At 39.8% G+C, this 12,588-nt stretch overlaps 1 long non-coding RNA gene across 3 annotated transcripts; it reads left to right on the top strand.

Annotated features, from left to right (window-relative positions):
• Positions 1-4,831: 4,831 nt before the first annotated feature.
• Positions 4,832-8,980, top strand: LOC125748811 (uncharacterized). 3 transcript variants are annotated; one of them, XR_007399679.1, is made up of 3 exons: positions 4,832-5,217; positions 6,053-6,378; positions 6,814-8,980. It is a non-coding gene; the product is annotated as an uncharacterized LOC125748811 (long non-coding RNA). The 3 variants fall into 3 exon arrangements; XR_007399680.1 differs by having other exon boundaries at positions 4,832-6,378; positions 6,814-6,944; positions 7,092-8,980; XR_007399678.1 differs by having other exon boundaries at positions 4,832-6,378.
• The last annotated feature ends 3,608 nt before the right edge of the window (positions 8,981-12,588 follow it).

Genomic DNA, 12,588 nt, shown 5'->3' with positions numbered 1-12,588 from the left:
GTTTGATTCACCAACACTGTATGTTAATATTATAAATATTCTATTAGTAATATTGTTTTATATGTAATATTTTAGCGAGCATAATTATTGCCAAACGCCATAACATATATGTAGGCGTGTGTGTATATCCATTATATACGCATATAGATTATCAGTGAGAAATGAGACAATGGCAAATTTCCCATTATGCTTGTGATAATGTTTAAAATTTTAAATTCAGTAATATACAAATATAATACTAAACGTTTCTATAGTTAATATATAATCATATATATAAACAATGACAATTTTAATGTGTGATACATAATAATGTTATGTATGACCTTTACGGACACAGACGTCCTGCAGCTGTGTAAACGCTCGCCGTACTACTCGTCGTACACGCACTGGCATAGCTTACGTCCCTCTTTAGCTTCCACAGCTAATGGCTGACTGTAAATCTCAGCTAAACCACTGACAGGCTGTGATTAATCCTCCTCGGGGGAGACTGTGTCATTTAAGTGAAATATAAAAGCACATTTCACAGTATAAATGTTACCCGTATCAATGTATCCACTGTCATGTACTCTGACAGAAACATTCTGCTTACAATGGAGAATAAATACCTTGCTATACATTCCCACCTATACCGCAGGTCATGAATACTATTCATGGATAATTATCAGTCTCCTCTTCTGTTAAATTTTTTAAGGCTTCTTGCATTCTAATGCAAAATCTCATTCATGTTGACAAAATTAAGAGCAACATATCACTTGTGTGCCCATGCACATCATGTTCAGGTTTAACTAAACTTGCAGGCTGATATTACAGGAAAAGAAAAACAACACTTCAGTTTTACTTTGAGGATTTTCCTAAAAATAATTCATATAAAAGCATCTTCTACAAAGAACTATGCGTAATCAAGGACCATTTATGTGGCTACATGCAATAACTATCTGAGACACATGACAACATTACCCCTTTGGCTAATTAAAACTGCAGATCTTCTCTTAAACAGTGTCGCGTTGCTCTGCAGGGAGCCGTGTAGCAGGACAGTACGGGGTTTGGTGCTTCTTGCACAGAACAGCAGCTAGAACTGTGAGAAATGGCTCCATTTAAACCGACGTCTGCTGTAACTAAAAACATAAGAGTATCCATCCATTTTCCAAACCGCTTATCCTATTGGGTCGCGGGGGGTCCGGAGCCTATCCCGGAAGCAATGGGCACGAGGCAGGGAACAACCCAGGATGGGGGGCCAGCCCATCGCAGGGCACACTCACACACCATTCACTCACACATGCACACCTATGGGCAATTTAGCGACTCCAATTAGCCTCAGCATGTTTTTGGACTGTGGGGGGAAACCGGAGTACCCAGAGGAAACCCCACGACGACATGGGGAGAACATGCAAACTCCACACACATGTGACCCAGGCGGAGACTCGAACCCGGGTCCCAGAGGTGTGAGGCAACAGTGCTAACTACTGCACCACCATGCCGCCCCCACATAAGAGTATCCAAAACTAAATTAACTATAGAATGGATGCAATCAGTATCCAATTAGTATCATGTACGATTCACTGATAATTTGATATAGACCAGCTGATGCGTGAAGTTAAGTGCAAATTACTTTTCAGTATCTAAGTGTTACGTACCTGTCAGAATAAAAGGCAGGGCAGTGACAAGAACCATGTAATGGTGTCTCCTGTTGTCATCTGGGTGACGGACTGGGTGGGAACAGGGAGAGAGACAAGAAAAGTGTGCTCAGAATGTGAAGTGAAATGTACACTTACAAAAAGTAGCATTAAAAGAATTAATTAGTGAGTGAAACAGCCAAAAAGTCTCTGAAGTTAAATCAGGGTTCTAAACCATCACTGTGGTTCTGAATTGCTTGTGGCACAACCTCACGATTATGCCACATGATAGAATCAAAGTCACTAAACACAGGTGTGCACTATTTTCAGAGGCTCAGCCGGTAGCGGTGTTGCCTCACACCTCCAGGGGTGGGAGTGTGATTGTCTTCCATGTGACATATGGGTTTCCTCTCTCAACTCAAAGACAAGCAGTTTGGCTTAACTGGTGTCTCTAAGTAATGCAGGTGTGTGTTTAATGTGCCAGCAATGTATCATTTTGTCAGGGAGCCCTGAATGGTTCAGCCTGAGTGACAAACAGAAATTCTGATGCCATTTCTGCATGGCAGTGTTTGTAGGAGCAAAAGTATGAAGGAGGAAAAAACACAAACTGTACCGAGTGAATCCAGCATGGAGCAGTTACCTGTGGTAAAAAAGAAAAGTTTACAAAGCTCTAATGAATGTTTAAATTGCTTGACTCCTTGTTGGCAGGTACACCTTGCTATGATCTTCTAAACAATGCTTAGAATTTTGAAATATGACTTTGAAGAACCTTGAAAAAATCCTACAAACTTCCATTCAAGTGTATACTTAGACATATAGGTCAGAACAGAATTCCACATCAATGACTACACTTGGAAAACAGAATTTTATCATATTTGCTACACTGGTGGGAAAAGGTGAATGGGCAGATACTCACAGACACAGGTTACTTTGAAAATTCCCTGCTAAAGGAAAAAGAAACAAATGTCACAGGAAAACTACAGACCTACAGCACACAAGGTAATGGTGGTCACTGTTCACGAGCAGGTTATTACCAGGACAGACAGAACTGACGTACCGGACAGTGTTCTTCGTAAGAAATATTTTCAAGTGGCGATTTTAAGACGAGGAAGTCAGTAGCATGAGTCACAACAAGCTTATCCGTGCCGTTCTTCCCTTCGTCACCAAGGACTGTACCCTACAGCAGCAGATGAAACAGGTTTTCAAAGGCATGTTGCATCATGAAAAACCCACTCCCTCGGCTACGTATAAAGGTCTGAAAAAGCTTCATACAGTACAGCAGTTAGGGTTCAGGACAGGTTTCACCTACATTGTGGAGCCAGTTGTAGTAACAGTTTTCCCCTTGTGGAGTGATCCGGAACTCGACCGAACGGTTCGGGTACCCTGTGCCTTGGCATCTTTCCGCTGTCAGGCTGGTAGACTGCAGTGTCACAGCTAAAATAAAAGTTAAACAGGCATTTATTTATTTAGCATAAACCTTCCAAAAAACATCCATCTATCGAGCATTTTCCATACCAAGCACATGATTCTTCCCGAGTGTTTTACCTAATCTATCGCGCAAGATTATTAGGAACAAAGAAGTACGGGGGTAGGAAATGACGATTGTTGATGGGAAATGAGTCGGACTCTTGTGACAAAAAGTAACGTTAGTTGTTGAACTCTGTTTATAAAATCCGCATATTAATCCGACTGACTGGCCGATTGCAAGTGCGGTGCTTAAACTGCACCCCTGCCACGGATTGCTCCCCCTGACAAAATCCCCATTTTTCAAAGGCAATGTCGCTTCGCTTCTCGCTGTAACTTCATTTTTCTTGTCTTAAGTAGACAAAAAAAAACTCGCATTATTATGCTGTTTCATAAGCAAACTAAGTTAAAATTAAAAACCTTATGTAAAACTGTTCAAATGTGACTAACAACTTTCTTGTTCAAACGCGAGAGTAATGCTTTTCGACGACGCTCGTTTGTGCAAATTCAGTCACAAGAAGCGATTAATTGACCCGAATGATATGTCTGACACTTTGCTTAAGTCATTCTGCTTCAGTGTTTTCCCTGTCTTCTCATACCTATAAGGCAGCGATTAGCTTTATACTCGGCACCGTCACATCTGGAAGTGATGGCATCGAATCAAACACCACAAGCAACCATCAGATTTTCTCTACTCACTGCAGCGATTATGTCAGGGGAAGCAATCAGTGATGGGTTAGGGTGAAAATCCGACAGACCGCTGCGTCCAAACAAGAACCACGCCGGTTTCCACCCCCCCAGGCCTCCGCCCTCGGTGAAGAACTATTACCGTTCCACGCCGGTTGTTATACATCCTGAGATGGTACGCCTTTTAAAATCACTGTCATAAAAGATGTTACTTGAGACAGAAGATAGCAACGACTCGCAAAATGCGCGTACTGTTTATCTTCACACACATTTCCATTGCATGCATTACCAATCTATTTTCAGTTAATAACCTGTGTCACGTAAAACTGTTTTCCCGTATCCATCGAAGCGTTTAGAAAGTCAAAAAGTGAAATACATGGCATAATTTGTTAAATTTTTACGTGTTATAACATATACCACTACACGTGTACTACGTACCAATATGAAAATACACTTGAAAAGCTGCGATCATTACGTGAGCTCCGTTAGTCCGAGGAAACATCATCTTCTCTCACTGAAGGACCCAGTGATTTCTGGAGTGAACCATGAGTCAGGCTTGTCTTTAACTTTTTGTCACATGCAGTCAGCGTGCCCTGTAACGTCTGACAATTTTAAGCCAATGAGATTATAGAAGACAATCACCTCATTTCCGAATATCTTGTCTCAGTAGTGAGTGACTAACACTAAACAATAACCACAAGTAACCCACCCAAATACAAGACTTTTTCCATTTTTACTTTTTTGATTGCATTCACCATTTTTTTTTAATAAAACTGAGGTTATTCAAATGGGGACCTCAAAAGATGTCCGCAAAAGTAGGGAAATTTCAGTTTTTTTACACTTTGGGGATAATTTGGTCCTCAAATATGATCTATGCACACACACACACACACACACACACACAGACAAACACCTAAAGGGCAGAGCAGCATGTTGGTTGGACCAGTGCCAACCCTATAAATAATGCAAGTAGCTATTGTACTGATTGCAATGTCATGTACAGTTTTGTGAATAGTAGTGTTATGCATGGGCGTCCACCATGTGTTGTTGAGGTCAGATTGGCCAGCACAGTGGGCAGTGTGTGTGTCCGAAGCAGTCAGTGGTTAGTGTGTGTGTTTGGTCCTTTTAAGGGAGGGGTGGGCAATCTTATCCAGAGAGGGCTGTTTGTATGAGGGGTTTTGTGGTGGCCATTTCAAATTGAGGCTGGTTTAAGACCATGGTCTTCGAGAAAGCAAGTCTTATGTGTGCGGGATTTGAGACTAATTAAACACCATAGAGTTTGTCTACTGATGTTGTGGCGAGAGGGGGCACTGGGCACAGTTTTGCCCTGAAGCCGAAGCCACTAAGGGACCAAGCGGTTGGCGTCACAAACAGGATCGGTGAGAGACAAGGTCAATAAACTAATTAATGCTGGATGACTGAGGACAACAAATAAAATCACAAATCAACGGAGGTAAGATCTTCCCCCTGTGTTTGGCTGAAGGTTGAAATTTTTTGGCAATAAATGCTGAAGAACTTCCAGGGATGAATAACATAAACAGACATGGGCTAATTCTTTTCATAGTTATCGAACAGGCCAGCTCGACATCTTACAGTATTTTTTGTGTCCTGCTTTTTTGTTAATATGGTAATTATTATTGCACATGTGCTTCCTCATACCAGTGTACTCGCAACTACTTTTCTCTAGTTCCTATTGTCATGACGCAGTGGGGTAAGGACTACCCAAATGCAGACTTTGGGCAAGTGCAACCTCTTGCAGTGGAGATTGTTGTGGAGAACAAGCTAGGCAACACACACAAACGGAAAACAATGACCATATAAGGAGCTCAGGACTAGTCAACACACACAGAGAGAAAACAATGACCATATAAGGAACTCAGGACTAGGGGACACTTTCAGGTGCAGGTGAGGAGACCTCAGGTGTAACTGATCAGCAGCCACACCCAAAGGAAATGCTGAGAACAGAGAAGCAGAACATCCAAGGAATATGACTAATTAAAGCTAGCTGTTATATGCTGTAATAACTTCAGCACTAATATTTTTGCAATATAACTAGCACCTAATCCTCCATGTTTGACACCTTACAATAACAAATATGTCATAATTTAAAAAAATCTTAGATTGATTAAAGCACATTTCTTTGTTTCTGTAAATATATATTTTTATTTCTAAGTACATAGCACGTGCGGGTCGGTATAATATATGAATAATGATACTTGTACAACATTTTGTTTGATTTACACTAATAAACTATTAAGAGAAACTCATTTTGCTTCACTTTACTGTAGCCTTGGGGCTGGTCTATGGTGAGATCACCCAAGTGAAATGCCTAGAACAGAGAAGCGGGCTGGGGCTGGGTGTGACAGCTATCTTCACATCGGCATGCTTGACTTGGGGCTGGTGAGATCAGAAATATTTAAGTAGCTGTATGGATGATGTAATACCTGGCCAAAAAAAATTCACACACCTTCATATTTCGTAGGACCGCCTTTAGTTTTGATTGTGATGCACTTTCCTCATTGCATCGTTTCCACATGCTTAGGCACCGTCTTAACATTTTTTTTTCCATTCCGATTTGCATTCATTTCTCATCAAGATCTTGGATTGATGATTGGTGAGTTGAACTACTCTGCAATGCGGGAGATCTCCAGCTCCGGTCCTGGAGGGCTACCGTCCAGCGGGTTTGCTATCCTACCTGGCTTCCGATGAACCTGTTCTCAGGTAAATACCAGGAACAGGTGAGGCTCATCAGAAGCCAAGTGGGACAGATAACCTACCGGATAGTAGCTCTCTAGGACCGGAGCTGGAGACCCCTGCTGTAACGTCTTCTTCAGCACATCTCAGACTTTCAGTGGGGTTAAGGTCAAGAATCTATGGTGGCCATGTCATGCGTGACGATGATTCCTCACGCTCCCTGAACCACTCTTTGACAATTCGAGCCCAATGAATCTTGGCATTATCATCCTGGAATATGTCCATGCCTGACAGGATAACCAGGCTATTTGGGTGCTCAGCTGACTCCACCCCCCACCCCCCCCCCCCCCCCAAGTTGTGTCTGGTGACAGGAAATGCAGTGCCGTCGCAGACTATGTTGCATAAACTTCCCCCCCCTCCCACCTCTGGCATCTGCTCTGTGGTGTGACACCTCCAAGATGAAACTCAGTCCCAATTTGGCCCTGAGTAAGTCTGCTAAAGGAAATCAAGGTTTCTTTTGAATTCTTTTGAAGAATTCAATGTATTCTATGAATGATTGATTCTATGCATTCTTTTGAAAAGAGAGAACTGTTGTGTTCTGCTTAATTTTTTTTCACACTTGCATTGTCACAGATATCCACAGATATCCACAGATATCCACAGATATCCACCATATCCATGGCTATGGGCTGAGGAGGTGTCTCATTGGTGAGTGGAACAAGTTAGGGAAGCCTGACAAAACTCAGTCTGCTGTATGCTAACCGTATGCTAACCGTATCATAACCGTGTGCTAACCGTATCATAACTGTGTGCTAACCGTATCATAACCGTGTGCTAACCGTATGCTAACCGTATCATAACCGTGTGCTAACCGTATCATAACTGTGTGCTAACCGTATGCTAACCGTATCATAACCGTGTGCTAACCGTATGCTAACCGTATCATAACCGTGTGCTAACCGTATGCTAACTGTATGAAGTTCTTTTTCTTCAGCGGACTGCAGAATTGAGCTATGATGTCTTCCAAAACGCTGCAGTATATCTCAGACAGATCTGTGTTCCCGATTGTCGCATATACCCTTACCATGTGCACATTCTGTCTGATTCTCATGTATCTATAGACAATTTGTGTGTGTCTTGCTTTCTGGCATCAGACCTACATGCATTCCCCCTTTATGTGTGTTGGAGTTAGGATCAGTATGTGAGTTTAGTCCTTGTAAAAACTACAAAAAAAAAAAACTCTCTTGTCTTGCCATGTGACAAATACATACAAAATAAAATAGATTCATAAACATCAAAAAGAAGTAATGAAGACAAATAGAAATAAACTAAACATTTAATTAAAATTTTTTTTTTAAGTAAATAAATTAAAAACATTTAAAATTGAATCAAATTGTTTCAGTATTTCCCTACTGGCAAACACTGTTATACTATTGTATTTCATTACATGCGTATTATTACGCTTATAAAGAAATGATATAGATGTGTATCTTCATGTTCTGCACAATTCACTGAATCACGTTTCCTCTTTTTTCTAAACTGGACACCTAATGACTTAGACCTTTTCTTATCCATTTGTGTTCATTTTGAACTTGAGCATCGATAAATCGCCCATCTCTCAACCTGTCAACCAAGAATCAAAACTATGGTGTAACATTTATCTCTAAAGCCACGAGCTCGATAAACCACACTATGAGTAAATAATAGTATTTCACACACGCAGGTATTAGCTGGCCACTGGCAAAATACAAGTCTTGCTGTGTATTGTATAGATTTGTTTGCAGTTTTATAAATGGTCTTCGCACTTTGCTGACCTGCACAAACTTATGCAAGCCGAATATATTTATTACATATTTATTGTCCCACTGCCCATATTGCACTTTCTCACTGCATATTGCAGCGTCTTTGTTTTCCACTGTCTCACTGTCCTCTCATGCATCCGTCTCCTCTGCTGCAACTGGGGCACAAGAATTTCTTTGTTTCGCTGACTTTTATGATGCAAGTGAATCAAGTGATTATGATTTGAAATTTCTCACTCACCCACTTCTAATGACACAACATAAAACAAACCTCCAAATGGCACCAGGAACAAAACAGTCATTATTTACTTTGTCAATACTTGTTACTTAATTTAGCAAATTTCAGAAAAGTGTCACACAAATGGAACAATAAACTCCTACAGATTTGTCAATATATCCTTACCAGTTTGTCAACTTAAACCTTTGTGTCTCTTCTGACGGATTCTTTTCCACGAGCCTACCCAGCTCATACGTCATAGACCTGGTGCATGATTCTAGCTATAAAGTAATGGGTGACGCCCTGATTTCAGATCAGCTCGTGTGACAGGAGAAATGAATTTCCAGTGTTGCGCAAAAGAGAAAGCTGAAATTGCAAAGAAAAAGGACACTATCGAAAAAGACCAATAATTTGTCTGCAAGTTGTAAAAAGTTGTAAAAACGTGTGATATGTGATTTCTTTATTCCAGGAAGTTATTATTTTTTTAAAGTTTACTTTGTCTAAAATTCCAATGCACATGCATCCTTTGTGAGTCTTTAACGTAGGTTTTAGCCACATAAGGAAACCAGAGGCGTGAAGAGTAGATAAGATTAAAAGCGAAACCAATCTCACGATAAATCCAAAACAAGATACATGTGGTTTCATGGGCTTTAATTGCAACAGAGTGTTACAGAGTAACTTGCATAATACACAGAAATATAATAGCAAAAGTTACATAGTATGTGGATAATTACAGAAGTATCTCCGGAGGCGTGTGCCGCTTGGCAGGACAGCACACTGCTCACTGTGTACTCACTGGCACAGCTTGGAGCCCCTATATGCTTCCACAGCTTAAAGATCTACAGCTGAAGCCCAGTATTATAATATCACAGAGACACTCCGTATAAAGTAAGCATGGATTATACAGGAAAGCTATAGGTACATTATCAGCCTGCAAGCGAGTTTTAATAGGTGCCGGCAGGTAGGTGCTCTGACTGGGGGAAAGTCTACAAACCAGCATAAAATGCTTCAGATTCAACTTGCCACATCTAAATACTTGTTTTCACAAAAAGCTGTCTCTCAAAAACCATTAACGACTTAAAAAACAATGTTTTTCTTTGGTATAAAAATACAAGTCTAACTTTCCCTTTTATGCTCATGTCTATGTGTAATTATTTTATCAAATTATATACAGTAACCGTGCAAAAGTCTTAGGCACTCAATGTCTTCTGTTCTCCAAAAAGTTACTGATATCTACTTGGATGGCTAGATGAACACCACTTCAGTTCCCAAACTTCTCCTCAGTGGCACCCGAACCATTCTATGTATTTATTAAATTTCACCACCAGCTCGCTTAATTAACTAACTTAATTAGTTAAAAAAGTGAACGAGATATTGAATAGAATATATGAGGTGGGATAGAGGTCAGGTCACAAAACACACGGGTGTGTTGTATGGTTGCTGGACATAACAGGGTTATTTTAGCAGAGGTTTTGAAATGGCGAAGCTGACACACTTTGCCAGGCGTAACAGCATAGTTTTACACCAACATGACAGTTATTTAAACAATTTTTTTGGCTGCCTAATACTTTTGCACAGTACTGTATAAATATATAAATCTTGCTATGTCTATTGTTAATATATAATAAATATAAATCATATATACATATAAATGTATATGTATAAAGTATGTAATGAATTTATATTTCACCTTTATATACTCATATAATCATACAATGACATATAATACTAAACGTTTCTATAGTTAATATATAATCATATATATAAACAATGACAATTTTAATGTGTGATACATAATAATGTTATGTATGACCTTTACGGACACAGACGTCCTGCAGCTGTGTAAACGCTCGCCGTACTACTCGTCGTACACGCACTGGCATAGCTTACGTCCCTCTTTAGCTTCCACAGCTAACGGCTGACTGTAAATCTCAGCTAAACCACTGACAGGCTGTGATTAATCCTCCTCGGGGGAGACTGTGTCATTTAAGTGAAATATAAAAGCACATTTCACAGTATAAATGTTACCAGTATCAATGTATCCACTATCATGTACTCTGACAGAAACATTCTGCTTACAATGGAGAATAAATACCTTGCCATACATTCCCACCTATACCGCAGGTCATGAATACTATTCATGGCTAATTATCAGTCTCCTCTTCTGTTAAATTTTTTAAGGCTTCTTGCATTCTAATCCAAAATCTCATTCATGTTGACAAAATTAAGAGCAACATATCACTTGTGTGTCCATGCACATCATGTTCAGGTTTAACTAAACTTGCAGGCTGATATTACAGGAAAAGAAAAAAACACTTCAGTTCTACTTTGAGGATTTTCCTAAAAATAATTCATATAAAAGCATCTTCTACAAAGAACTATGCGTAATCAAGGACCGTTTACGTGGCTACATGCAATAACTATCTGAGACACATGACAACATTACCCCTTTGGCTAATTAAAACTGCAGATCTTCTCTTAAACAGTGTCGCGTTGCTCTGCAGGGAGCCGTGTAGCAGGACAGTACGGGGTTTGGTGCTTCTTGCACAGAACAGCAACTAGAACTGTGAGAAATGGCTCCATTTAAACTGATTCGTCTGCTGTAACTAAAAACATAAGAGTATCCAAAACTAAATTAACTATAGAATGAATGGATGCAATCAGTATCCAATTAGTATCATGTACTATTCACTGATAATTTGATATAGACCAGCTGATGCGTGAAGTTAGACACTGAAAAGTAATTTGCACTTAAGTGTTACGTACCTGTCAGAATCAAAAGCAGGGCAGCAACAAGAACAAGTACAGGAACCACGTAATGGTGTCTCCTGTCGTCATCTGGGTGACGGACTGGGTGGGAACAGGGAGAGAGACAAGAAAAGTGTGCTGAGAATGTGAAGTGAAATGTACACTTACAAAAAGTAACATTAAAAGAATTAATTAGTGAGTGAAACAGCCAAAAAGCCTCTGAGAAGTTAAATCAGGGGTCTAAATAAATCCAGTGGAATGGACTCCCAATGTATATCAAAATTGGCTGTCAACCACTGCTTTTTAAACAAGGTTGAAAACATTTTTACTGATTAACATCTGAAAAGCCTGATTTTTAAAACGTGATTTGTTAAAAAAAAAAAAAAAAACATTTTTACTGTACCGACTGAGCTCTGGCTGGAGCAGTTACCTGTGGTAAAACAACAAAGACAATTTCAACGCTCTAACAGATGTTTCCCTTTCTTAATTCCTTGTTACCAAGGACACCTCTTAAGAAAATGTGTACATTTTGAAATCAAATGACTATGGGGATCCTTAACACAAAGAAACCCAATACAGCATAAAGTATAAACTTTAAAACACGTTCCACATAAATTCCACATAAATGGCTAAACCTGGAAAACGTCGGATATTTTCTCAAATCTGAACATACAGTCTGTGGCCATTTAATTATTCGGAAATGTTTAGAATGTTTTGTCATGTTTGCTACAATGACGGGGAAAAAACACAGATACTCACAAAAATACGGTATTACGTGTTCTCCCGTCTGAAAGGAAAAACACAAGTGTCAAAAACACAAGTGATCTAAATCATACACGGAGATGGCGGTCACTGTTCACAAGCAGGTTATTTCAAAATAGACTAAACCGACATACTAGAGAATCCAGACAGTCTTCCTTGTATGTTATATTCTCAATGCAGGATTTCAAAACAAGAGATTGTGAAGTAAGAGCCAGAACATGTTCACGGCTGCTGTTCTTTCCTTGGTCATCATCATGGGCAAGGACTTCATCCTACAAAAGCAGGTTTTCAATAGTATATTAATTCTCTCTTCTACGCATTTAGATCCGAAAAGTATCCATAAAGTATTTAGGTTTAGATCGGGATTCACTTACATTGTAGCGCCACTCCCTCCAACAGTCCTTCTTTTTTGGCGAGAATCGGAACTCGACTGAACCGTCCAACTGCCATGTTTGGGAACATTCTACTGCTGTCGGACTGGTGGAAGAAAGCAACTGGCCCGTCACAGCTAAAGAAAAAGTAAAGCAAACATGTAGGCTATATGCATTGATGTTCCACTGGTTCTCAAACGATGGTACGGTAGATCTCTTCCAGTGGTACAATA

Source organism: Brienomyrus brachyistius, chromosome 9 (genome assembly GCF_023856365.1).
Source record: "Brienomyrus brachyistius isolate T26 chromosome 9, BBRACH_0.4, whole genome shotgun sequence".
In the NCBI taxonomy this organism is placed as follows: domain Eukaryota; kingdom Metazoa; phylum Chordata; class Actinopteri; order Osteoglossiformes; family Mormyridae; genus Brienomyrus; species Brienomyrus brachyistius.
Note: the sequence above shows the minus strand (reverse complement) of the source record. Positions and strands in the feature narration are given on the sequence as shown.